This window comes from Lygodium microphyllum, chromosome 4 (genome assembly GCF_053477565.2).
Source record: "Lygodium microphyllum isolate KBCC chromosome 4, Lygodium_microphyllum_v1.1.10, whole genome shotgun sequence".
NCBI classification, from domain to species: Eukaryota; Viridiplantae; Streptophyta; class Polypodiopsida; order Schizaeales; family Lygodiaceae; genus Lygodium; species Lygodium microphyllum.
In genome coordinates this window covers 97,137,835-97,162,141 of record NC_141138.1, presented here as the reverse complement: position 1 = coordinate 97,162,141, position 24,307 = coordinate 97,137,835, and the positions used below count along the sequence as shown (strand labels likewise).

At 38.7% G+C, this 24,307-nt stretch overlaps 1 protein-coding gene across 11 annotated transcripts in view; it reads right to left on the bottom strand.

The window, feature by feature from the left end:
• Positions 1-14,038, bottom strand: part of LOC148037360 (uncharacterized) — a 94,025-nt gene extending 79,987 nt beyond the window's left edge. For 2 of the 11 annotated variants that reach the window (XM_087676268.1, XM_087676265.1), the window contains exons 1-2: positions 13,858-14,038; positions 13,646-13,739 (exon numbers count right to left, since the gene is read on the bottom strand). The gene's annotated coding sequence lies outside the window, so the exon portion shown is untranslated. Of the gene's footprint in view, positions 1-12,599; positions 12,809-13,430; positions 13,492-13,645; positions 13,740-13,857 lie in introns of all 11 variants that reach the window. The other 9 variants (XM_087676267.1, XM_087676266.1, XM_087676273.1 and 6 more) reach the window with 9 other exon arrangements.
• Positions 14,039-24,307: the final 10,269 nt, after the last annotated feature.

Here is a 24,307-nt window from a genome sequence, read left to right as displayed (position 1 = left end):
TGGGTAACACCACGTCCATCTGGAATAAGCTGCATCTCACCCCATCCTGCAATAGACACCGAAGAGCTATCTCCGATGAGAATCTGCCCACGCGAAGTTCGCAACTGGGCAACACCAACTGATGAAGGAGTCATGTGCCGAGAGGCACCACTATCTATGATCCACTCTCAAGCCTGTGGGGCTGTCATCGCAGCATCAGAAGCCTTCGGTGTTGTGACATTAATGTGACATTAAAGTGATATTTAATGTGACATTAAGGTCACAAACATTGAATGTGACATTAATGTGACATTTAATGTGACATTAAGGTAAATCAAGGGGAACACGCACGAGGATGACCGTCCGGGCTCTTGGGCACCCGAACGGGGTTAAGGGGAGCCTAGAACTAAAGAGAGTCCAAGAATAGTAGCACTCACCAAGGTTTGACGGCTGGCAATCGGATCACGATGGTCTGGCCAGCAATATACTAGGGAAGGCTGGGAGGTGAAAGGAATCACTCGTGCTCATTCATCCCGACGGCTTTCTCTGGCTTTTATGGTTTTCTTCAGAGTCATCTGTCATTGGTATCAGAGCCGACGGGTCTAGTCTTGTGAATCTGTGAAGTTCTTCGACGAGAAGGCAAAGTCGACGGGTCCCGCTATTCGTTTCAGTCGATGGGTCCCGCTATTCGTTTCAGCCGACGGGTCACATTAAGCTATTCGCTTCCGGCGCCTGGTGACACGTCATATTAAATTTGACGTAACGATTAACTGCAATTCGTCACTTATCTTATGGCAGGGGAGCTATTTTCGATATGGAACGCCGTATGCTGGATCACGCGCCGAATCCTGGCTCACGCCTGTCTTTAAACGCACCAACGGACCACACGCCCTTTTCCCCTTTCCGCAGGCTGGCCCTTCAGTTACGTGAAACTGAAGTTAGTGTTCTGGTCCCTTTGTGACCAGCCGACAGCACACCATCTTTATCTGTCCGGTATTCTCCCAGCTGAGCAGAGAACAAGTTCAGGAAAGGTGCACTGATGGCCTACATGATCATTTAGAAGGGGGCTGAATATTAGTCGTTTCTGCAAAGAAGCTCCATTTCCTGCGTGACCGACTTTGTTCGGAAGATAAAATTTGTTCCTTACTCTTCGGGTTTAATCAGGGAAGTACTTTACTTTGTATGCAAATTTCTTATCTTTGCTTTCCAATTCCAGTGTATTAATGGCAGAAAAAGGGAAAGAGAGAATAATGGAAGGTTCTAGTTCTGGGGACCACCCTATGGTAGATCCCCATGAACTAGAGATGCAAGAAGAACAGTGGGAAGAATTTTTTGCTACACGAGAACAATTTGATGATCTTACGGCTCGTGTACAGGCTCAGGGGGTTCAAATGGAATTTTTAACCCAAACACTCACTGAAATAAAATCTCAATTAACTTTATTATTAGAAAGAGATAAAAATAAGATAGAAACCTCGGATGTCCCATCTTCATCGAAAGATTTAGATGTGACTATGCGAGATCCTAAGGAACCCCACCATAAGTTGAGGGATAATCCAGTTTTAAAGGATATGAAACCCCCTCAGTTTCACGGGGAGGAAAAAGATAGAAATAAAGATACAATCTTTAATTTCCTCCAAAAATGGGAAGATTTACATAAACTTAAAAATACCCCACCACATCTCCAAGCACTGGAAGCTAGTTTAACTTTGGGACCCAAAGCATATAAGTGGTGGCGAACTTTAAAGGAGGCAAATAAAATATCTGAAACTTGGGCTCAATTTGAATCCGTCTTTTTGAAAAAATTCCTTCCTGAAAATGAAATGGAAAGAAATTGGAAAGATTGGGATTATGTCAGACAAAAGGGAAGACCCCTGCTGACATATTTGGAGGAATATCGTGAGATAATCCTCAAATTGGAAGCAATAGATGAATTTCAAAAGACAAGAGGATTCATTAGGGGACTAGATAAAGCCTGTAAAAAGGAAGTAAAAAGGAGTTCACCTAAGACGCTAGAAGAGACAATTAAATTTGCATTAATCAATGAAGATAGTATACGTCCAGGTACACTCACTAGTCTCACTCATACGGAGCCCAAGTCTAAGGAATTGGAAACCTCAAAATTTGTGGGCAAATTTAAAAGGAAAATGCCATTTTTTAAGGGTAAAAAACAACCTTTTGAAAAGAAACCATATGTGAGGCCAAAGTTAAGTCCTGATGACTTTGATAAGGCCAAAAAAGAAAAGTTGTGTTTCAATTGCCTATCCCCTAACCATGCTGCTTGGAATTGCCCTCAAAAGAAAAAGGGGGAAGATAAAGGAAAGGATAAGGACAAGGGCAAGGGAAAAGAAAAACAAATCCATGTAGTGCAGACCTTTGAATTAAAGGGGCATGAAAAGTACAAATCTTTAGAGGTCTTGCACATGGATGTACAACACAAGTGTTGTATGTCAACTTCTATGTGGCAGCCTACTTTTGGGCCACATGATTTACTTAGAGTACATGGATTGATAGCTTGAAAGAGAGTTAGAGTCATGATTCATGACTCTGCTACACATAATTTTATTAATTATGCACTTGTCAAAAAATTGAAACTTCCCCAACAAAAGAGTGGGCATCAATATGTTGTTCGTATGATGCAAGGCCAAGACAATAAAATATGGGATACAATGGTATCCAATTTGGAAATTGAGATTCAAGGATATAAAGATAAACTTAATTTCCAAATTATGAACATAGAAAGAGTTGATATTGCTCTAGGGAGGGAGTGGCTATGGGGATTGGAACCATCCTTAAAACGTAGCTACCATCATAATACACTGGAATTTGAAAGGGATGGTAAGACTTTTGTCATTCAAGGTGAACATGAAGTATCTGATAATCCTTTGCTGTGTTCTACTGAAGTTCAGAAGCTGATAAAGAAGGAAGTTTGTGAGGTATATATGTTATGGTCTCTTCCTATACAAAACACTTTTACTCTCTGTAATATAAAGCAACAATTTTCTTATGTTTGTGAGTTGAATGTTAATAATGAATTAAGTAGTTTGTTAGATGATTTTAAAGATGTGTTTCCATTTGATTTACCAAGTGGCCTTCCACCAGATAGGGGTGATATAGATCACCCAATTGACACAAATAAGGATACACACCCTATTTCTAAACCACCGTATAGGTTAAGTGAAACACAGCATCAAGAAGTTGAAAGACAAATTAAGGATTACCTTGATAAAGGGTTTATACAACCCAGTAATTCACCTTGGGCTTCACCAATTTTATTGGTAAAGAAAAAAGATGGTTCTATGCGACTTTGTGTTGACTATAGAGCACTTAATAAAATAACGGTGAAGAATAAATTTCCTATGCCCAGAATGGAAGATCTTTTTGATCAATTACAAAGGGCAAAATTCTTCACAAAGATAGATTTAAAATCAGGCTATCATCAAGTAAGAATTAAGGCACAAGATGTTCCCAAGACAGCATTTCGTATTAGATACGGGCATTATGATTTTTTGGTGATGCCTTTTGGCCTCACTAATGCATCAGCTACCTTTATGAAGCTGATGAATAGTGTTTTACGGCCCTATCTAGGACATTTTGTAGTAGTCTTCTTGGATGATATCTTGATCTTTAGTAAATCAAGAGAAGAACATTTGGAACACTTACGATTAGTATTCCAACTGTTAAGAACACATTCCCTTTATGCGAAGAAAACTAAATGTGAATTCTTTGCACAAGAGGTCAAATATTTGGGGCATATTATCTCGAAAGAGGGAATCAACATGGATCCAGAAAAAGTAAGGGCAATTATTGAATGGCCATCTCCAAGGAGCCTGGAAGAGCTGCAGATCTTCCTAGGTTTATCTGGATTTTATCGTAGATTCATTCGAGATTATGCCAAAATAGCTATTCCAATGACTGACCAACTTAAAGGGAAAGAAAAAAGTTTTAATTGGGGAACAGACCAAAATGAAAGTTTTCAAAAACTTAAGGTAGCTATTGCTACAGCTCCAATATTATTAATAGTGGATCCCAATAAACCATTTGTGGTTGAAGCTGATGCCAGTGATAAGGCGATAGGCGCGGTCTTATTACAAGAAGGTCGACCAATTGCTTTTGAAAGCAAGAAATTAGATCGTGCAAAACAGAATTATTCTGTTTATGAGAGGGAGCTGTATGCAATAGTACATGCAATGAAGAAATGGAGGCACTATCTGTACGGTGCCAAACTTTTGATTTTATCGGATCATGAAAGCATTAAGTGGCTTAATGATCAACCGGATTTACACGGGCGTAAAGCCAGATGGGCCGAACTCCTTCAAGAGTTCGACTATGAGATAAGATATAGAAAAGGAAAGTATAATATAGTAGCTGATGCACTCAGCAGAATGCCCATCATTAATGAATTGAGTTTTACTCAGTTCACTTCCAACTTGCTTGAATCTTTAAAAGGGAAATGCCAGGTTGATCCGGCATATTCCAACATATGGGAAGCAATAAAAAATGGGGATCCAAATGAAAATGCTTCTACTGAGGAAGGAATATCTGAGGATATTCAACAAGGAAATGGAGCATCAGGCGTTGCTCAAACTAGATTCAAGTGGAAGAATTTTACCATTGATAGTGGTTATTTACTCTATAAGGGTAGGATATGTGTCCCGAAGGATACAGAAATAAGGCGCCAGATACTCTTTGAGTGTCATGATACCCCTAGCGCGGGACATCCAGGAGTTAATAAGACTTATAGTCTTATTAAAAGGCAGTTCTATTGGCCTGGAATGAATAGGGACGTCCTTGACTATGTGGTCAAATGTAATAAATGCCAGGTTAATAAAGCTGAAAGATTGAAAATGGGAGGACTTCTCCATCCACTAGAGATTCCTTCGAGAAAATGGGAGAGTATCTCCATGGACTTTATTGTTGCTTTACCCAGAACACAGAGGGGGCACGACTCTGTGTGGGTGATTGTGGATAGATTAACCAAAATGGCTAGGTTCATTCCAACTTCAACTGATGTTAAAACACCAGAATTGGCTAGATTGTTCGTAGAGAACATATACCGATTGTATGGCCTTCCGGCAAATATAGTTTCTGATCGGGATAGAAAATTTGATAGCCAATTTTGGCGTGCGATATTTAGGAAATTGGATACTAAACTTAGCACGAGTACGGCGGATCATCCGCAAACAGATGGGCAAACTGAAAGGGTTAACCAAATTCTTGAAGATATGCTTAGGGCATATGTAAGTAAAAGGCAAACTAATTGGGAAGAGTATTTACCGATAGCAAAGTTTGCATATAATAGTGCCAAGCACTCTTCCACTGGATATAGTCCATTTATGTTAATGTATGGGTTTCAGCCCAGAGCTCCTTTTGCAGTAGGACTGCATAAGGAAAAGGTTCAGGCACCTAAAGACTTTTTGGAGGATATGAATAGTATGTTAAAATTTGCTCGAGAAAATATTAAAAAGGCTCAAAATCGAGCTAGAACATATGCAGATCCTCACCGAAGAGACATCTCCTTTGAAGAAGGAGAATTGGTCTATCTTAAGGTGCCTGAACAAACTAAAACTATGAAAAAGGGACAATGTCCAAAGCTTTCACCAAGGTACTGTGGTCCTTTCATAATACTTAAAAAGGTGGGAGAATTGGCTTACAAGCTCCAACTACCTGCTGGTAGTAAAATACATCCAGTTTTTCATGTAAGTAAATTAAGGAAGAAGCTGGGTGATTTGGATAATCTAATCTTAAATGATGACATTGAGGAGCTATTAAATGACCAATCTAATCCACATGAACCAAAAAGAATATTAAATGTTCGTAATAGGCGAACAAGGAATACTATTTATCAAGAATGTTTGGTTAAGTGGAAAGATTGTTCAGAAGAAAGCTCAACATGGGAGCGAGTAAGTACTTTAAAGAAAAGGTTTCCCAATTTACAGTTAGACCTTCCAAGTATCGTTTTCGAGGACGAAACCGATTCTTAAGGGGAAGGAAATGTGACATTAATAAACTGCCTGAAATGGGGCGCCAGAAAATAGGGCAGGTCGGCTGCATTAAATGCAGCAGACTGGGCTGCAGGCAGTCGGACTGCCACGTGGCAGTCCGACTGCACAGTCCGACTGTGCAGCCCAGGCAATCCTGCCTGCCTGGCAATGATCTCTAACAGGGAAGGCGTCAGGCGGGCTAGAAGAGGCAAGCACCTAATGTTAGACGGATGGGCTCACGCTGGCGGTGCCTCCACAAACTAGCAGGGGACTCTAGAAATGTGACACAAGATGAACATAAAGGGGTCAAATACCTGAGGTCCACACAGCAGGAGTTGGAGGAGCTAACGAGCAGAACACTGGCCACTGCTACAAGTCGTGTTGAACCTGGGGCAAGGTTGAGCTGAAGAGAACTGCGAAGCAGAGCTGAGCTGAGCAGAGCCACTACTGCTCTGATACCAAATGTGAGAGAGGACGGCAAGATCGAAGCTCAGCACAAAAAACAGTAGACAGTCTGAGAGTGAAGCACGACACCCAATGCAAATGCTGAAAGAGTGTAGAATGCAAGTACAAAGTACAACCCTTAAACCTTAGGGTTGTAGGGGGTGTTCATACCTGAACATGGTAAGTGCCCGTAAGTGTGTATCATAAGCACATACGAAATAATACCATAAGTCTAGGGGAAAAAACCTCTCCTACCGAGAGTAAAAAGTGCCCCAATGTCCTACTGATCACCGACACTCCTATGTGAGCGTAGGCGTAAGTGAGGCGTGAGCGAAATAGCCAACAGGAAAGCTGTGAAATGTATCTTCAGATACTTAAAAGGTACACAAGAGAAGTGTATATCCTATGGAAAGGGTACACTAGAGTTGCAGGGATTTTGTGATTCGGACATGGCAAGAGATCTTGACACTAGGAAATCTACCAATGGATATGTCTTTACATTGCCTGGTGGGGCTATCTCTTGGTGTTCAAGGTTGCAAAAAATTGTGGCACTGAGTACTACAGAGGCTGAATATATTTCAGCCACCAAAGCTTCTAAGGAAGCTATTTGGCTTGGCCGTCTGGTCAAGGATCTTGGTCTTTCTTCACGTACTCCAATGCTTGGTTGTGATAGCCAGAGTGTAGTATGTCTGGCTAAGAATGCCATGTTCCATGCATGAACCAAACACATAGATGTTCGGTACCACTTTATTCGACAGGTCTTGGATGATAGTCTAGTCATGCTAACTAAGGTCAAAACTCAAGATAACCCTGCTGCAGATGTTCTCACTAAGAGTCTTGCAAAGGCTAAACATGAGCATTGCATCCATTTAGTGGAAGTTGGTTAGCTTAAAGGTACCACTTCGAGCATTTAAGTGGGAGGTTGTTGGGTGTAAAGTCCCTTCGTCTCTATGTATAAAGATATACGGGTGTGAAAACACCCTTATTGTATCATAACATATAAATACATTCTTTTATTCTTTGTGTACCATCGCAATCTGGTTCACCTATCTCTGCATTCACTCTCGACACTGCTGTTCTCGCTTCTGTCTCACACTCTCTTTGCACGCTATCCCCTTCATCCAACGAGTGCTACTATTCCATCTAGATTGATTGGTGAGACTGGCTATCTCCCTAATCTTGGAGGAACCACGACATTCGACGTGTTTGGTGATCCATCTTCATCACAGCCAAGCCTTATGTCAGGTTTATATAACCCTTTTGAGTCATATGAGCTAAACCCCTTTTCTGTTTCTCCTTTTGGTATGCAAGATCCAAATAGTTTTCAGTATGTTAACTTTAATAGAGGAGGCTCTCCTGAAGCAAATATCCTTCATCAAGTATATCTCTACCATCTGTTTCATTTAAGCAAGTAAACCACACTTCTCAACTCCCTCCCATCCCACCACTATCTTCCCCACATTCTAATCTCCTCATATCTTCCTTCCTTGGATTACAATCCACTTCCACTCAAAGCACGCTAGGGGTTGGATCTTCCATCTCAGCTCCTAGCACTTTTTCATTCCGCATCCCAGCATCCACCTACCCTCCATTCACTTCACCTCCTAGTGTATCATTAGGGAGAATGCCAACCTTTAACACTGTATCTTCCACATACCCCCACTTTACCACATCCTTACACTTTGGGACGGCTCTAATGGGCATCTCCCTCACTATCCCCGAACACTCATAAACCCTCCCCTCCCACATGACCTTTCAAACACAATTTCCATCCTCTGCTTATGGACTATCATCACACATGCCTTGGGTCACTCCTATACAGGGATTTCCATCCTTTGCTCCACATATCCCTATCCCTCCACCCTGAGCTCCTCATGAGATTAGCATGCCCATTCCCACATTTGGAAACATTATGCATACTCCTCATATGCATGGTGGACACTCTGGGATTTCTTCCTAGGTGTACTCCACTCCTCCATCTTATTCCCCGTATCCACCTTACCCCCATTACACACCACTTCCATCTCCAAGCACTATCACTCCTATTGCAATGGCCAAGAATGCCTTCATGGATAAAACTTGTTATAATGAGTCAAATTTCACCACTTGGTCAAACTTCGTGTAGCAAGTGCTTGAATCTCATGGTCTCTGGATTTGTTGGTATTGATCCTATGTCCGACCAAGTGGAACCAGCTATATGTATTTGAAATGCCCCAAACTGGCCAATCAACCAGCTGAGCCACTAAATGTGGCAATCAGCCAGCTAAATCTGACCAAGGAACACCAATAAATGCGGAAAATGCTAACATGGCTAAGGGAAAATGCAGACAAGGGCACAAAGGGCAAATCGCATCTTATAGAAGCTACACAAGCTCATAGATGCTTGGCAAAACCAAGAAATGCACATCTAAACTAACTAAGAAAAGAAATGCATGCTCTGAATAGAGCTACCTCCTCCATCAAAGCACACAATAGACATGTTAGAGCTCCTAATGTCCCTGTCTCGTTCAAACTGAGGGTCACAAACAAGATGTGATAGTGCATGACAAACATGACTACTAACAAATCCAGTGCCCTCACTAATGCTTTGGGCCTCTTGCAAGGATTGACCAATCCATCATTGTATTTAGCATTCTTTCAAGATTCAGAGCGAATTTCTCTTTCATTTCTACAACCTTTTCTCTTCTCTTTTTCTATCTATGTCGTTGTTCCTCTTCCATTGTGCACTCTCAAAATTTCACCTTTCAAGTTAGGCTTCTTGGGGTAATTCTTAGCAATATGCCCCATCTACTTGCACGCAAGACTCATAGTCTTGATGCACACAACTCAATAGAAGATGAGAGAACCCAAGAAAGGCAATGTGAGGCTAAAAAAGAAAGAGAAGAGAGAACACTACCTTAGACTAGCACACCCACAAAACCCTAATTCAATGCAAAACACGCAACTCATCAAGGCAATGTGAGGCTAAAAAAGAAAGAGAAGAGAGAACACTACCTTAGACTAGCACGCCCACAAAACCCTAATTCAATGCAAAACAAGCAACTCATCAAGACAAGAAAAACATAGAGTAAGGCCAATGTATAGCTCAATACACATACAAATAACTACAACACCCCTTGTAGCTCAAAGCAAGGTATAGCATCACACTCTTATGGGCAACTCTCTGTGGAACATGGTATATACAAGCGCATCCATCTACTAACTAGTCTTTGATAAACTTGACTACTAACACCATAATAACACTTCAAAAGTACAGACAACGCATCAAGAATTGTAAATACAAACACACTCTCCACATCAGATATAATCACTCCTTCAAATATCTTCAGTTGTTCATACTTCCACAACCCATTGTATAAGTTTCTGCCTTCTATATTCAGCATTCATTCTTTGCAATCTTCAGCAATCCTCTCTCTCTCTCTCTCTCTCTCTCTCTCTCTCTCTCTCTCTCTCCATGTTCACTCTTTTCTTTCAATCTAGTCATATGCTTCCCATTGTATAAGTTTCTGCCTTCTATATTCAGCATTCATTCTTTACAATCTTCAACAATCCTCTCTCTCTCTCTCTCTCTCTCTCTCTCTCTCTCTCTCTCTCTCTCTTTTTCGTAAAACTCTCTCTCTCTCTCTCTCTCTCTTTTTCGTAAAACTCTCTCTCTCTCTCTCTCTCTCTCTCTCTCTCTCTCTCTCTCTCTCTCTCTCTATGTTCACTCTTTTCTTTCGATCTAGTCATATGCTTCCACATCGTTGCACTCTGACAAAGCCTCCTGGACAATCCAAAATGTCATCAATTCTAGGAATCGAAAGTCGATTCTTCATGCTGATTTGTTGAGGGCTCAATAGTCAATGCACACTCTAAATGTGTCATCCTTCTTCTAAACAAAAAGAACTGATGAACAAAATGGTGAGCTACTTGGCCTAATTAGCCCACGGTTGAGTAGGTCTTCGAGTTGCTTTCTAATTTCTTGTTGAGGGCAGCTCACATTGTATGGTGCTATATTGGGAGGAGAGTTGCTTGGACTAATATCAATGTGGTGGTCTTCCGGCCTTTCTAGGGGAAGTTGATAAGGAAAATCTTTCGAAAACAATATTTATACTTTTCCACGAGTTTAAGTTGCTCTTGGTTTTCAATATTTGTATTATCTTTCGTATCATTGTCTTTAAGCAAACAAAATTGAACACAATCCTTAATTGCTCGAGACCTACATATAGCTTACCATAGGTATGGTGTCTCTAGTTAGTCTAGCTTGGATCTCTTACTTCTTGCCTTTGTTGGTGAATTCTAACTTCTTTCTCTCAAAAAAGATGCAAAACCTACCTTATAATTCCAAGGCATACCAAGAATTACATCACAACCATCAAGATATGTGATACATAAGGTATCTTATGTTGAGGTATCAAAGTCATTAAGTGCATTGTATTCCATTGATTTCTATTTTGGTTTCCATTAACAGCCCCAAAATGGCTTTATTTGCATAATTTACTAGTGTCGGGGCGCTAAGAGGGTCGAGGGACCACCCTAGAGAGTTTAGTGACTCTCTATGCTGATAAATAGAGCATAGGCATTCATCCATCTTTACTCCACACTTACTCTCTCATTCATTCTTTATCATTTCCCCATCACGGCTTCAATCCCAGCCCGTACAGGAGATCATGCTCAATCTCAATGCAATTCAATCTTTAGCAACACAAGCTAAAGAAATACTCCAAGGGGCGCTAGTTTTTAGACCCGACTTGGATTCTATTATTAAAGATTGATTGGTAACATTTGCAGTTCAGTTTACATGAATTTTATGCTAGCTGTAATTAGTGTTAAATTGGATCATTAACATACTTTTCCCAAAAGGAATGTTGGCTTAGGTCCACCAAAAATAATTGACTATGCAAATATATAAGGTCCTTTTTTTTGTTGTGTGGTGTCAGTGATGATTCATTTCGATTTACCCATCAACCTTGAGATACTTCACAAACAACAAAGAAAAATTACACTCCATATACAAATATCCATTTGCCAAAAATGGCTAGTGAGCTATAAAGACAATCACTAATAATTTCACCAAGCAAATTATGTAACAAGTACCACTTCTATTTGTGAATCTCAATATTAGTCAAACAAGTATTTTGGGAGTTGTCACAGTCTTTGTCCATCATTCATTCTCGTGTGTCAAGCATGCTCATTTCAAGCACATTAGAAGCATACTAGAGAGCATTTGCACCAACCGACTCTAGCATGTTCACATTGATTATTTCCAACCTATTCATGGACATCAGCCTGCCTATTTTATGGTGCATTTGCAGGTCTGCCACATGGTGGCCTGGGTTGCTACATTCGCATTAGGACAGCAGGTCCAACTTTTCAGTATTTTGCCACATTGGACAGCCAGATGGCCAATTCCCGTGGGTTTGCCTATTTAGGCATCAGCTGCTTTTGCTGTCCTATCTTTGCCAAATTTAGCCATCTCTACCTTCTCTCTCATTGATTGCATTCCTCATCTCTTCTGCTGCATGCTAGCACCCTCATTGACACAAACTGCATGCAAGAGCTGATTGTAGCAGCATTGTATTCAGCTTTCCTATCAGTGCAGATTTGTTCCTTCTCTTCCTACGTTCCCTTTGTCTCTCTTCCCTTCTCTTTCCGTGTCCATCATCTGCTTCTATTGTGCACTCACACACAAGCAAGCCTCCAAATGTCAGAAGACCAATTGCCAAAATTACCAACAAACTAATAATCATGGTTGAATTCAGGGGACAAACCAGAAGTATCAAAACTTGACAACAGATAAGCCAATTCATGGCTTTGGACAATTTTTCATTGCTGAAATGAATGCATCATCTATAGGTCTCAGTCAATCAAGACCCAAACTGCATCATAGCCATGGCTATACAAGGCAACCCTCCTTAAAACTCCATGGATGTACAAGTCCATCAGGAATTTGCAAAGGATGATAAGCCCAACTTTTGGACACTACGAGTACACACACATATTCATCCACAAAAGGATTCATTGTGTGGCCAACAAAAGTACCAAGTGTCCAAGGCCAAAGCATAGTGTATGCTAAGGTGTCCAATGCATAGGTCCATCTACACAAGCATAAAATTTACTCGAGGATATTCTAGCGAGGTATCACCAACACAACGATTCAAGCATTTACAAAAAATCATCAAACATTGTCCTGCATAAAAAGAAATGAAGTACCTAGAATTTGAACCTCCGAGGTCTTGCATTTATCGTGCAAGCAATCAAGGTCTCCAAGGAAGTAGACAGTGTGGGAACATCTCTCCTCACTTTGCCTATCTTCCTCCTGGAACCATGGTTGATTGACTAACAGCTGTTGTAGGGGCGACTGTCAAAGGATGCTGAACGAGTCTCCGATAGCTAGACTCTTGATGGCGTATATAGATATTCTACAAAAATGCCATGTCTTGAAATATCAGCAATAACCCAAAATAAATCCACTTCTTAATGATTATATCCGGACCAAGTGGCCCAAAATGCTGCTGGTCAAGGGGTGAGCCTGTTTGGCTCTATAGCTGGGAGGTGAGCCGAATATCTCTTTATGTTCTCTTTATGCTTTTTACTCAGCATTGGAATAGGCTCCTAGTCATGAATGTACAAAGGCAATAGCCCTCGAAACAAGTACCACCCAACAAAACGATGCATGCATGCATTCAATCATTTCAGACCTACAGCTACTTTCACTATTCGGTATTGCGAGTTCTTCGGCATTCAATCGTTTAAAACCTAGAGCTGCTCTCGGTACCCTTGCAACAATCTTTATATTACAGCAGGATGACTCTTTATATGATAGTTACCATGCAGGTAAGTTCGATGCGTCTCTCGTATGGATGCGCTTTACTAATTGTATTAATGCTTTTGCATTTTTTCCTTAGAAAGCCTTTGTCAAGAAGCCTTTTTTTCTTTGTCACTAATGAGGCAAGACGCCATGGTTTCAATAAGACCAAGGTGTGTGTATCTCACTTGACATTTGCAAGACCTAGAGGAGAACTGTGCATTGGCCTTACTTACCGCATCAAAGGAAAGCGTATGCTGACGAAAGAATCCCAACAATGATTTTCTCAGCGCATCGCTTATCACATCCAGAGAAAGAGGATATGAGAAGCGTCAGAATGATGATCATGATGAAGAGGAGGAGGACGAGGAGGAGAAGGGGCCCTTAAAAATACATATGGGTTAAACATTTCAAAGCAGAGAAAGGAGGAAAACAAACAAGATTTTGCTACCGTTACAGAAGCATCATCATCCGTAAGCTTGTGACTCGCGAGTCCTCACCCTATGCTGGTAGCCTCAAGGGAAGCAGCTGCTGCCGATGCTACACTGAGTGAGACAGAGAGAGAGAGAGAGAGAGAGAGAGCACCAAAAATAAGGAACCACGAGTTCTTTGAAAAGATCAGCAGGAGAAGACACAATGGCAGACTCAAAAAACAACATTTACCTACTGCTCAGTGCTTCCTGCTGCGCGATACTACAGCACAGTGGCACACCCTGAGGGACGGGCCCAATGAGCATCAGGATGTAATGCACCCTCTCTTCTTCTGCCTGGTCGCTTTTGGACATTCGACGGAAGACGTGCTGTGCCTCCTGAAGTCCTGGAGCAGCAAACAAGTGTCAGCGTCACTCACAACATAACATATAAATAAGCATGCGGTAACCGGTTGATTCCTCTGTATTTACCAATTTATTTATTTGAAAATAACACCTTAAGGTACCTACAACTTACAAGAAACCATAATCATCTTCATCTATGGATAATGGCATACGTGGACTACGTGGACACTTATTGTTTTAAGGAAACTCCTTTTGCACGGCGAACCTTCAACTTACAAATTTTTTCTTTAAATTTAGGCTGGTTGCATTGTACACACCAAGAAACCGCCCCCAAACAGCAACACTTGAGAGAGGCACAATGCCACATGTTAAAAAAGTGTTGCTTTCGCATCTTTCAAGCCTCCAACAAATCTACACAAGCAATAGGGTAAAGGGGCCAATAAAGTAGTATCTTCCAAAAGGAAAACATACCCCACCCCAATTGAGTGACAATTTTACAAAAAAGATGTAACTTTTTTAGCCACTTAACAATATAATATGAATTTTTTAAAATTACAAATGAGATTACCTTAAGTCAAACAATTGAGCCATGTAATTTTTTTTTATTTTAGATTTTGTAAAACCCTAAAGTAATGCATCCTCGAGTCTCACTCTATTGGCCCCTCACTGTCCATCTTTTGTGAACCTTTCATTTGTAACCAAGGCTACTTGATAAAAATATCAAAATGTCCTAATAATTTTTCTTTGAGCTCTATATAATATAAATAGTTTGACCATTAAAAAACATTTAGGTAACTCACTTGGAAAAAATATATATAATGGAGGATTGTTAGATGGCAATCTATTGGCCCCTTTACCCTACCCCCACCCAAGTGCATCACCCAAGTCAAATAAAGATATACAATTTCCTCATTTTAAAAAAGACGCATTAACTAAGACTTAAACTCCCACCATTAGTATGGAGGACTATTGGCCCTCAACCACTAAGGCACAAATCGCCTTTTTGAAAGCTTTTGTTGGCTTTGTGCGTAAAGAATTCACACCCAATTTCTTAGTTTTTTAATATGATCAAGCAGGGGAATGGCCATGTGTAATCAGCTTTAGACCCACGCACCACAACAAACCCACAAAGGGGCCACCTACCTTCAAATATTAGATAAGAATCGATAGGAGATATATCAGTAGTAAGGATACAAGGCCTCAACCCAAAAGTCCCAACCTAATCTAGATGACAATTTGGAATCACATACCTTTTGGATTTGTCTAACTTGGATACCAGCACTAAAAACATTTGGCTTTTAAATGCTATTTTCCTCTAAGAGGGTTATTCAACTTTCTCTCCATGGCATAAAATAACCCAATGAGCTCAAACTATAGCTCATTGATAAGATCCTTGTTCTTGCATATCCCCAAAATGTATATTCCAACAAGTACTCCTCGTTCACTTTGGCCACTATATGACTAATGACTTTTTGCCAATTCAAATTGGAATAGCACCCATCCTAGAATAGATATCTAAAGGTCTTCAACTCACCACAACTACAATTGACAAAGGTGAGGCCCCTCTTGCCTAGTTTCTCCCCTATGAGATGCCGCTTATTATGATGCACCAAAGGACGATCCTATCCTTCAAGGGTGGGGGAAGGGACAAAAATGCTAACCTGGTGTTGCTCAATTTTCCTGTATTTATCAATTCTCCCCTAAGACATCTAAGTTGGTTGCTTGCCACTTGAACAATTCTAAATGTACCTTTTGCGTGTTTTATTTTTAAAGCTGACAAGGTACTCTTGCCTTTAAATTTCAAAAAATGCTACCTTTTCGTAATGCACATTTAGCTTGAGTATAGCTAAGCAATGGAAAATTATTAAAAGTGTGCATATCATGCAATGTGATTTGTTTCCCATTAGAATGAATCTTTATTGAATGCATGGAATAATCTATATCAGGATTGTACTGATGACGCCAAGGCATTCCTAAGATAATGTCACTAGATTGCAAAAGCACAACTAATAATTTTTTACGTTCAACATAATCACCAATTTTAATTTATAAGTCATGCACTTCTTGTGTTCCATTGTATCTAGTGCCTAAGAATGCAGCCTTAATGAGATAATATGTAGAAACAGTATGCACATTCAATTCTTTGACCAATTTTGCAAAAATAAAGTCGTGTGTGCTCTCATCATCATGTAAAACAGTCTTTTCTTTACCATGCACAAGACATTTCATCATTAATAAAGAATGGGGATTTGGCATACCTGGTAAAGTATCTGAAGTAGTACCAATATCGTCATCGTCTTCCATGAAATCTGGCATTTCTTCATGGTCTTCATCTTCTGTCGCTCCCAAATAATTGATATGAACAGTTGGCTTTTTGGATTAACAATTCGCCGCTAGATGTCCAAGTTGATGACATTTGTAAACTATGGGTTTGGCTTTCGATACATTATTGGTAATAGCAGAAAGTTTAGGAATGTTAGGATTTGGCTGGGGAGATGGCTTAGGGTTTGGATTTGTGTCTGATGGTAAAGCAGGTGGTCGTGTCCAAGATTTACGGAATGAAGATGGAAGGAAATGGTTTTGATTGAATCTTCGAAAATTTGAATTGAATTGTTTTGAACCAAAGTTACCATTAGTTTGAAATTGTTGTGATCTCTTCTCTCGTTCTCGAATTGTTGTGGTTGCTTCTCTCGTTCTCGAATTTTGTCTTTAGTGTCATGGGCCAAGGAAATTGCATTTCCGAGAGTCATTGGCTTGAACATATTGACCTTCGCATAAAAATGTCCAAGTAAGCCAGACATAAACTTGCGTTTATGGGTTGCCTCAGGTACATCTTCAAGCATTCGTAGTTGCAATAAAGCATTCCAGAAACGCTCAGTATATTGTGAAATAGGCTCACGATCCCTTTGTTGTGGAAGATCCCATTGTTTGATAGCTTTTTCATGGAATTGGGGTGGAAGGAAATTCTGCAAAATTTTCTTTTGGAAAGTCTCCCAAGTAGTAGGACAATTGATGCTCTTGCGGATAACAGTCCACCATAGGGATGCTCGGTCCACTAGATGGTTAGTGACACACTTAATTTTGTCTTTCTCAGCATACTGTTCTTCATGGAAATAATCATCAAATTGACTGATAAAAGCAAGTACAACCTTTCCATCGCGTGACCCATTGAAAGTACAAAATTTGAAATTTCTTTTACTTATCTTTTTTTCTTTCCGAATAGATTGTGCTTCAAGTGTTGTATCGATCGTACGTCGTATAAGATCTTCAGATTGCGGTCCATCTTGGTCGGCGGTAGATCGTTGCAGATTGGCCAGTTGAGCTTGCAAAGTTTGATGTGCTCTTCGTTACTCTTGAAGCTGCATCATAATCAAATCCAGTTTTTGCTCCATCGTTGGTCGAGTAGGTCACCTTCAGCCATAAAATCTTCCATGGTTTGATCGAACATCCTGCAAAATTCCAAAAGACCTCACACACTCACACTTGCTTTTATCAGTCAATTTGATGATTATTTCCATGAAGAATCATATGTTGAGAAAGACAAAATTAAATGTGTCACTAACCATTTAGTTAATCAAGCATCCTTATAGTGGACTGTGGTCCGCAAAAGCGTTGATTGTCCCACTACCTGGGAGATTTTCCAAAAGAAATTTTTGCAGAATTTCCTTCCACCTCAATTCTACGAAAAAGCAATCAAACAATGGGATCTTCTACAACAAAGGGATCGCGAACCTATTTCACAATATACTGAACATTTCTGGAATGCTTTACTGCAACTACGAATGCTCGAAGATGTACCTGAAGCAACTCATAAACGCAAGTTTATGTCTGGTTTACTTGGACATTTTTATGCGGAGGTCAATATGTTCAAGCCAACAACCCTTGAAGATGCAATTTATTTGGCCCATGACACTGAAGACAAAATTTGCGGACGAGATAAGCTACCACAACAATTTCCAACTAATGGTAACTTTGGTTCCAAACAATTCAATTTAAATTTTTGAAGATTTAATCAAAGTCGTTTTCTTCCATCTTCATTCCGTAAATCTTGGACACAACCACCTGTTTTGCCATCAAACACAAATCCAAACCTTAAGCCATCTCTACAATCAAATCCCAACATTCCTAAACTTCCTGCCATTATCAATAATGCATCTAAAGCAAAACCCATAGTTTGTTACAAATGTCATCAACCTGGACATCTAGCAGCCAATTGTCAATCCAAAAAGCCATCTGTTCATATCAATTATCTGGGAGCAATAGAAGATAAAGAACGTGAAGAGATGCTGGATTTTACGAAAGAAGATGACGATATTGGTACTACTTCTGATACTTTGCCAGGTATGCCAACTCCCCATTCCTTATTAACAATGAAATGTTTTATGCATGGTAAAGAAAAGACTATTTTACATGATGATGGGAGCACACACGATTTTATTTCTGCAAAATTGGTCAAAGAATTGAATTTACATACTGTTTCTACACATTATCGCATCAAGGCTGCATTCCTAGGTACGAGATATAATGGAACACAAGAGGTGCATAATTTAAAAATTAAAATTGGTGATTATACTGAATGTATAAATTTTTTAGTTGTACCTTTGCAGTTTAGTGACATTATCTTAGGAATGCCCTGGCGTCATCAATACAATCCTGACATAGATTATTCTACGCATTCAATTAAAATTTATTTTCAAGGAAAACAAATCATGCTGCATGGTATGCATACTTCCAATAATTTTCCATTGCTTACTCATACTCAGGCTAAACGTGCATTATGTAAAAGTAGCAAATCCTATTTAATATGGGTGAATGAAATTTAAGCTAAAGAAAACTAGATGCATTCTAAGCATACACAATTTCTTTCCCAATTCCAAGATTGTTTTGCTACTAATTTACCACCTGGATTACCACCTGCACGTCCTGAAGATCATAAGATAGATTTAATTCCTGGAACACAACCACCATGTAAAGCACCATATAGACATAACCAAATTGAACAGAAAGAAATTCAAAACCAAATAGACGAATTGCTTAACAGAGGATTGATTAGACCTAGTAGCTCTCCATTTGGTGCACCTGTCTTATTAGTGAAGAAGAAAAATAATACCTATCGCATGTGCATTGATTATCGTGCCCTAAATAAAATTACTGTTAAGAATATATATCCGATTCCTAGGGTAGATGATCTTATGGACAAGTTACAAGGATTTGCCATATTCAGTAAGATAGATCTTAAATCTAGATATCATCAAGTAAGGTTGGACAAATCTGATATATTCAAAACTGCATTTAGAACACAATTTGGACACTATGAATTCTTGGTTATGCCTTTCGGTTTAACTAATGCACCAGCCACATTCAGTCGTATGATGAATCACATATTTTTGAAACATTAGCATTGTGTCATTGTTTTCTTTGATGACATATTAGTTTTTAGTAAAAATGAGAATGAGCATTATGAACATTTGTCTTTGGTTTTTAAGTTATTAAAAGACAATCAAGTATATGCTAATCCAGAAAAGAGTGAATTCTTCCAAACAGAAATTGAATATTTAGGACATATTATTTCATCAGAAGGTATTAAAGTCGACCCTAAAAAAATAGAAGCAATTTTAAATTGGCTGATACCAAAAAATGTGCATGAATTATGTTCTTTTCTAGGTATTGCTAGCTTTTACAGAAAATTTGTGAGGAATTTCTCATTACTTGCATTACCTTTGACAAAACTCTTAAAGAAGGATATCGTGTATAATTGGTTTGACAATCAACAAAAGTCCTTTGATTTGCTGAAACATGCTTTAACTCATGCTCTTGTATTACAATTACCTGACTTCAATAGACCATTTTTCTTAGTAGTTACTGACGCTAGTGGATTTGGAATAGGAGCAATCCTTATGTAAGATTCTCATCCCATAGCTTACTCTAGCTGCAAACTCAAACCAACTGAACTTAAATATTCTACCTATGACAAGGAATTGCTAGCCGTAGTACAAGCCTTACGTTAATGAAAACATTATTTAATGGGATTTAAATTCATGATCAAAACTGACCAACAAAGCATTAGACATCTCCTTAGTCAACCACAAATATCTGACTGGCACATTAAATGGGCTGCTTTTATTCAAAGTTTTCATCCCCTTATACAATATCAACCTGGAAAAGAGAATGTTGTTGCTGATGCTTTGAGTAGAAGACTGACAATTCAAAATATTTATGTGATATTATTTGATACCCTTATTCCTATGAAAGATACTTATCACCAAGATTCTACTTTTCAAGCTGATTGGAATAAATTAGTTGCAAATAATTGGATTCCTATTGATTCATTGTCTTACACTAATGGATTTATGTTTTATGAAAAAAGATTATGTGTGATAGTTCCATTTCGATCATTTGTTTTGCATGAAATTCATTGTCCTCCATATCAAGGTCATAGAGGAATTATATCTACTTTGCGTACATTGATTGAAGATTTTTATTGGCCACATATGGACACTGATGTATCTAATTTTGTATCTGAATGCCTAATTTGTCAATGAGTAAAAAGACACCATGGTAAACAATATGGTTTACTACTGCCCTTATCCATTCCATCACGACCATGGGAACAGATTTCAATGGATTTTATCATTGGTCTACCTGACACTAAAACTAATCATGATATGATTTGGACTATTGTATATATGTTTAGCAAACAAGCATATTTTATTCCATGCAAGAAAACCTTGACTATATCTCAAGCTGCTCAATTATTTTTGAAAACTGTTTTCACTAACCATGGTTTACCAAAAGCCATTATTTTTTATTGTGATTCTAGATTCTACAATAATTTTTGGGTTACTTTGCTTTCTAACTTAGGTACAAATATTGATTTTTCATCTACATTTTATCCTGAAACAAATGGTCAAACAGAAGCTACTAACAGTACCATTTTAGATCTTTTGCGTGCTTACACAATTTCAAAACCACACACATGGGATACATATCTACATTTACTTCAGTTTGCATATAATAACACACCACATACAGTTACAAAGAAAGCACCATTTGAAATTATTTATGGATATCGATTACCTACACCTGTTACATCATTATCAAACAAAATTCAAACTGCTGATGATATTACTAACATGCATGCTACTATTTTTGATGAAGTTAAAGATATGATAGCCAAAGCCCAGCAATCATACACAAAACAAGCAAACAAGAAAAGAAAAGCTATGAGTTTTAAAGTTGATGATTATATTTGGTTACGAATTGAAAAACGAAGATTACAAAGTGTAGATAAACACCGCGTTGTCAAATTAGCACCTAGATTTTATGGACCATTCAAGATCATACACAAAATCAATGACAATGCATTTAAATTAAAATTACCACAACATTGGAAAATCCACAACACCTTCCATATCAGTTTATTACGACCTTTTAGAGGACAACTACCTGTACACCCTGTCTATGAAAACCCTCCTTTGCTAGACGAAGAAATTGAAATCCTAAAGCCTTAAACTATTATAGATACTGACTTTATGACCACTAGAACTGGCCGTAGATATTCTAGATATTTGTTCAAGTTTAAAAATCATCCTGTTGAAGAGGCCCAATGGATGCACGCTAGAGACCTAAATGCTTTTCCCACATTGTTCGCTCCACATTGAGCTAATAGCAATTGAGGACAATTGCTATCCCACCTTGGGGGTATGATGCCAGGAGGCATATTCCACGGTGGATTCTGTGAGGTTTTACGGTGGATTTCGTAAAATTTTATTATCGGGGCTCATACACAAGGTGGATTCTTTGTGCGAAAAGTCGATGGGGACGCCTATCCTTTTCACCATGGTGGATTCCGTGAGGTTTTGCAGTGGATTTCATATCGGGGCTCATACACAAGGTGGATTCTTTGTGCGAAAAGTCGATGGGGACGCCTATCCTTTTCGGGTGTTTTGTTAATTTAATGTGTAAGTGGGTGATTCCATAGCAGGTGATTCCACAAAATACATATTTAAATTAATAAATATTTATGAGTTTAGAGTGCGCACTCGTAATAAATTAAGGTTAGGATTGAGTTCTAACCAATTTATTTTTGTAGCTGAAGATTGCTAGGTATTCACTTTTGTCGGTTTAATTGTATTATTTTTCTAACAATTGTGAATGCTTCCGTTGATGTGTAGAGCAAGCAACGGTGGCATTGGGAAGCATTGGAGGATAATGTGTATTCAAATTATCATCAATTTTTGATGGGCGCGTATCTTAGGCATAGCGTCCATAATTTTGACGCACATATTTATTAAAATGCTTTATATTTATTTATTATTTTTGTATGTGCATGGGTGCACGATTTAAATATTTGTATTGGACATTATATTTGGGTATTGCCTGACTCCTTGGGCGCCCAATAGCTTTAATTCTTTAGTGGCACAAAAGCAAACACAAAAGCTAAAGCATGCTAATTGTAAATTGGGCTATTTTTTGAGCTTGAAGATGAATAATATATAAAATACATGCTTTGTGGAGCACTCACACAAGGCATGGGGGGAGATTGCACCCAATTAGTCTCTTGCTTCATGTCGTGCAAGCTTTCTTCCTTGTTTTTTGTGCAAAAGTAGAGTTTTTTTGTTCTTGGGGACCTTCTGACGCTCACTACGCGCGCATACGGCGTCCGATCTGTGCACCACTGGTAAGAAATAAAATTTTAAGGAATCCACTGCAAAACCTCATGGAATCCACCGTGGAATATACCTCCTGGCATTAGTATTCACCCTCAATGCTGGTGGGGAAGACAAGAATCCTCAAGCTCCAAGAAATGGAGAAGTTTACAAATTTGTTAAAAGATGTTTACAATGCACACATTGTTGGGGCCACATAAATAGAGCCTAAACCTAGACCAAGAGAAGAGGAAGACTCATTGACCATCCCTAACTGGAAGTTTTGTCCTCAAAACTTGTAGACATGAAAGGTAAATTAATTGTAGAACTTAATAGAGAAGACCCAATGATATAGTAGCCTTGTGAAACCTTCAAGATCTAATAGTGAATTCTTGAAATTCTAACTTGAACGGGGTAGCTATAGAAAATGACCCATAACTTTGGATATATATATTGGATTGGTATATACGAGGTATAGAAATGAAGTATACTTCAGTAGGTATCCATCAATGCCTTCGAAATACAATTTTGACATTAGTATATCAATTATTTTGAATGCACAAATTTTATATAGGAATTTGTCCATTGTTTAATGAGCTAGTATCCTCTTGGAGAAGCCATGGAAATTGTTCCAAATATGAAGCATGCTGCTGTGAAGATTCTTTCATAGGCAATCCCTTCCATTTAATAAGATATTCCATGATAATACAATTTCTTAGAACCTTCTCCTACTTGCCAACAATCCTCTCAGGTTTAGAGATGATTAACCCATTCTCATCAAGGGGAGGTAGTTCTTCAAGAACTTGAATATCATGGCCAATATACTTTTTGAGCTGAGAGACATGGAAAACATTGTGAATATGGATAGTTGAAGGCAAATCAAGTTGGTAGACAAGATTTCCAACTTTTCTTGAAATTTGATATGGACCATAATAGCAATGAGCAAGCTTGTTATGTCCACCTTTAAGAAAAGCATAACAGGTCCACATGCTTTCACTTATCATCAGCATAAGATTTCATAGTCTCTTGTGTTTTTCAAATATTTTCCTTACATTGCTTCATTAGGGCCTCCATCTTTTCTAGCTTTTCCTTAGTAAGAAAATTCACTTTATCATCAAACAATGTTGAAGGTACTTGAACCTTATAGCCATATAAAGCATCAAAGGTTGGCATGCCTATACTTATGTGATATGTGTTGTTGTAACAAAACTCCGCAAGATGAATCCAATGATCCTATATATTTTGTGTGTCATGGCAAAAGTGTCACAAGTAGACTTCTAATCACTTGTTGACTCTTTTAGTTTGACCATCTATTTGTAGGTGGTAAGTTGTACTTGGAGTTAAAATTGTTCCCATGGAAATAAAAAGGCTTTTCCAAAATTTCTCCATAAATTTTGTATCTCTATCAGAATCAATGTTTTTAGGTAAACCATGAAGTCTGAAAATTCATTCCATGAATTGATCCGGGCTTAATATTAAACTTTGGTGGATATAAAATAGACTAATTTGGTAAGACAATCAACCACAACAAAAATACTATTCCAATCCTACTTAGTGGTAGGTAATCTTGAAATAAAGTCCATGCTTATATAATTCCATTTACCATGTGGAATGGATAATGGCTGAAGTAGACCACTAGCCAACAAATTGGAATCTTTATTCTGTTGGCATGGTAAACACTTCATCACA